A 5,000-nucleotide genomic window follows, 5' to 3' on the forward strand; every position below is an offset into this window, starting at 1 on the left:
TGACGTCCGATTGAGATTATTCTCAATAACATGAAAATAAACCAATATTTTTCGAACATTTATTCAGAAAATAACAGAAAGTATCAGTGAACATTACCAGTCACAAAAAAGAGGTGTATTTTCGAGTCTTTCCCGGTGATACAAGCGATTTTCTTTTCTCCCGGACGGCATCCGACGTCCGACGTCCGGATTTTACACTGTGCCCAAATATCCTGGATGCCTATGTCCAGGGACACAATTGTCCGGGGACGCAATTGTCCGGGACACAGCTGTCCGGGACGGAAACGTCCAGTACGCAAATTTCCTGGAACCTGATATATATATATATATATATATATATATATATATATATATATATATATATATATATATATATATATATATGTGTGTGTGTGTGTGTGTGTGTGTGTGTGTGTGTGTGTGTGTAAAACTCACCAGCTACATGCAGTCACCACCCACCAACAGGATATAGGTGGTGAGGGGACTTCACCTTGGTGCACCTGTTGCATCTGTGCCGTGTCTTCCTACAACTCTTGCTGGGGCACTCAACACAGCGCACCAAAGCCCCACTGCTTCTTGCGAGTATGTCCCTGGCGAGTGTGTAGCCCTGCCCAGTGATGGTATATGGCACACATTGGTGATCAGCATTTGCAAGGGGCGGGGCAGAGGTAAATGCAGCCATGATTGTACCCAGGGAGTGATGAGTGCCTTCCCCAGTTGTATCAAAAACTTTATGCGTTTTATGATCTGTTCCCTTTTCTTCTGCAAATTCTCCCTGTATATGATGTAGGGATTAACATTGGCAGGATTCACAATCCCATACATAATGAAAAGTGGCCAACGTCTGGTCTTGCGGGAGCAGGAGGTGATGCAACATAACTGATTGAAGGCATCAGTCCCTCCTTTAGTGGAGTTACAGAACTCGATGACCTCTGGCTTGCCAGTGCTGCCGATGGTAGGCTGAGTGTGCTGAGATGATAACAGCAACACCAGTTTCTTCTTGGTACTTAAAGTGTTGGCCACATATGGCACTAGCATCATTTCCTTGGTGTACAAGAAGGCACTTGGTCAAAGATTTTGTGTCTGTTTGTTCGTCATATCATTAGGTATTTCTTTTATAATGGCACGTAATGTGCCAACAAGGGTCATTCCCTATTATTCAGAAGGTCAGATACCAGGGGAACAAAGGAGAACCAGTTGTCGGTGGCCAAATTCCGGTTTGAATCATGGGTAGGGCCTCATCAGCTCTTTGGTGTAGTAATGGCCAAGTTGAAGGTTTCCCCTGTCCTCAACCACCTCCTTACCTAAGTTGGGGATGCCACCGAGTAATTACTTGGTCTTGCTGTCATTGATTAGGATCAGCTCGATGCCATACACCCAGGTGGCGCAACACACGCATTTGAAAACTGTGGAAGAAATTCTCCTGAAATAGGCCAATGAGCAATAACTGATGGAGATAGTTGGACCACACAACCACCCTTAGTCACGTCATACTAAACACTGCAGCTACTGGGAGTGTCAAGCCGGAATCCGGAGTCACGTTGCCTGATGTATGAGCTACACAATCACTGGGTGAATTCCTCCCTGATAACCGTTCCAGGGTAAGCGGATTGCATTTCTTTATATTTTCAGCATTATGAATTTGGTTCCCCGGAATTCATAGCAACAATTGTTTTTCCCTTATGTAAAATATAGAAAAAAATAGGAACTTTGATCCGATATTCTACACAAATCAATAGTGTCACTTATATTATCTTACATACTTCAATGTGTTACATTTCATTAAGTATAAATCCTTCAGTGGGGACTTTTAAAAGTAACACAAAGCAATTTATGTCTACATGGAAATGCCTTAGTGATTTATGGAAATTAATCCAAATATTATATTTGATATTTTATTAGTTTTCGTTATATTTGGTTAAGCTTAATTATTTCTAACATTTTGAACACCTTTCCTCGACGACGTTATTTAAGGAAACAGAAATGAGGCCTTGTTGTTTTCATTCATAGTAAACATTGCCGATGAAGTAAATATCATTGCCAAGGATTTTTATTTATTTTTCGTACAACTGGAAAGACTTGTAACTATTATATTATCTTATTACTTAAAATTTACTTTTGAATCCTTTTTTTATTTTCCATTCACCCTTAGATAATAGTATGAATTGACATTTTTTCATAATCATTGTAAACCATTTTTTCTTGTTGGCTAACATTTGCGCGTACACCATAGACGCAACATAAAACTTTCACGGACTGTATTAGGATCATAGTCTATTCTAGTCTACGCTCTCTCTCTCTCTCTCTCTCTCTCTCTCTCTCTCTCTCTCTCTCTCTCTCTTTATTCTCACACACACACACACACACACACACACACACACACACACACATATATATATATATATATATATATATATATATATATATATATATATATATATATATATATATATATATATATATATATATATATATATACATATACATATATATATATATAATGGTCATTTTGCAAAAAAAAGGTAATTTTACGAAATGCCCGGACATAATGCTATAAAACAAAATTCGCAGTCACATTGTAAAATTATCTAAATATCTCGACATTTTGTGTAAAGACCGGTATTTCGGTCTATTTGCAAACTCGTTAATATCAACATTGGTCAGTTTACAAAGTGTCCAAACAACAAGTAACTAGATGGAAAACAAAATCGGAGAAACGATAAAATTTCATGAATATAAAATAAAATAAGTTTATTTGTTTTTAGAAAACACATTTGAAAAGCATTAAAACTTAAAAAGTTTTTGCAAGTAGCTTATTGAAAAAAAAATTACTTGAATGAAAAACGTAACCATTATTAGCCGGAACTTGGCTAATAAATGTGCTATCAGAAAATTTAATAGGTATTGAGAGAATACTAAAATGTAGGTGTTTAGCGAATTGGTAGATAGATTATCAATTGGATTGATGTGTCATACCTTCAATGACCCTGTGTAGCATAGCTGAATAAAGATAAAACTTTCTGTAAAATCTAGGCGGAAAAATTAAATAATAGGTTCTAGTCATTGGTCTTATGGACTAAGCGTCTTACTCAATTCATTAATCAAACATTAAGTCAAAATTATCAGCGGCCTCAGAACATATATCTTTTTCATAGTATATTGAGTTATCTTTGTTTCGTGACAATTTTACAGAAAGTTTTCTCTGTATATGCAATATTCTGATAACACATTTATTAGCCAAGTTTCGTCAAATAAATATTATATTCCGTCTAATAAAGGTTGCATTTATCATTCACTTGCCTTTCTCTTAATTAGCTTCTTGCAAAAATTTTGCTATATTTACTTGCCTTTCTTTTAATTACCTTCCTATAAATATTATGATGTATTTACATCCCTTTCTTTTAATTATCTTCTTGCAAATATTTGGATGTATTTACTTCCCTTTCTTTTAATTATCTTCTTGCAAATATTTGGATGTATTTACTTCCCTTTCTTTTAATTATGTTCTTACAAATATTTGGATGTATTTACTTGCCTTTCTTTTAACTAGCTTCTTGCAAAAATTTTGATGTATTTACTTGCCATTCTTTTAATTTGCTTCTTACAAATATTATGATGTATTTACTTGCCTTTCTTTCAATTAGCTTCTTGCAAAAATTTTGATGTATTTACTTGGCTTTTTTTTTTATTAGCTTCTTGCAAATATTTTTATGTATTTACTTGCCTTTCTCTTAACTAGCTTCTTGCAAAAAGTTTGATGTATTTACTTGCCTTCCTTTTAATTAGCTTCTTACAAATATTCTGATGTATTTACTTGCCTTTCTTTTAAATAGCTTCTTGCGAAAAATTTTATGTATTTAATTGCCTTTCTTTCAATTAGCTTCTTGCAAATATTTTGATGTATGATACTAGCCTTTCTTTTAATTAGCTTCTTGCAAAAATTTTGATGTATTATTTGCCTTCCTTTTAATTAGCTTCTTACAAATATTATGATGTATTTACTTGCCTTTCTTTTAATTATCTCCTTGCAAATATTTGGATGTATTTACTTGCCTTTCTTTTAATTAGATTTTTGCAAATATTTTGATGTATTTAATTGCCTTTCTTTTAATTAGCTTCTTGTAAATATTTGGATGTATTTACTTGCCTTTCTTTTAATTAGCTTCTTGCAAAAAGTTTTGATGTATTTTTTGCTTTCCTTTTAATTAGCTTCTTGCAAATATTTTGATGTATTTACTTGCCTTTCTTTTAATTAGCATTTTGCAAATATTTTGATGTATTTAATTGCCTTTCCTTAAATTAGCTTCTTGCAAATATTTTGATGTATTTACTTGCCTTTCCTTTAATTAGCTTCTTGCAAAAATATGTTGATGTATTTTTTGCCTTCCTTTTAATTAGCTTCTTGCAAATATTTTGATGTATTTACATGTCTTTCTTTTAATTAGCTTCTTGCAAATATTTTGATGTATTTACATGTCTTTCTTTTAATTAGCTTCTTGCAAATATTTTGATGTATTTACTTGTCTTTCTTTTAATTAGCTTCTTGCAAAAAAAATTATGTATTTGATATGTGTGAGTTTTAAGAATGTATAAACTTAGTTTATTTCATGTTTACTACCATATATCATTTCGTGAGTTTTTTTCTTTTTTTTTTTCGGCGACTTGCTGTTCGGCTATTTTTCAAATTGACCAATGATAATATTAATATTAATATTATATTTAGGTCGCATTGCAATATGACCATGAATTTTGTCTTTTTTTATAATGGCCGGGTTTGTGTAAAAGGAAATTTTTTCTTAATAACCATATCTTATATATTGAGTATTGACTGTTTTTTAGAGTTATTCCTAATTCACTCTTAATATATAGTGAGGCAATCTCAGATTCCATGGAAAATCTTAAGACTTTTTAAAGACTGGAAAATTATTTGACCCTCTATCTTTTATTTACTAAAACTTTAAAAGCTATGTGCTGTATAGAAAAAGGACTACAAGCTCCCA

Source organism: Palaemon carinicauda, chromosome 6 (assembly GCF_036898095.1).
Source record: "Palaemon carinicauda isolate YSFRI2023 chromosome 6, ASM3689809v2, whole genome shotgun sequence".
Taxonomy (NCBI): Eukaryota; Metazoa; Arthropoda; class Malacostraca; order Decapoda; family Palaemonidae; genus Palaemon; species Palaemon carinicauda.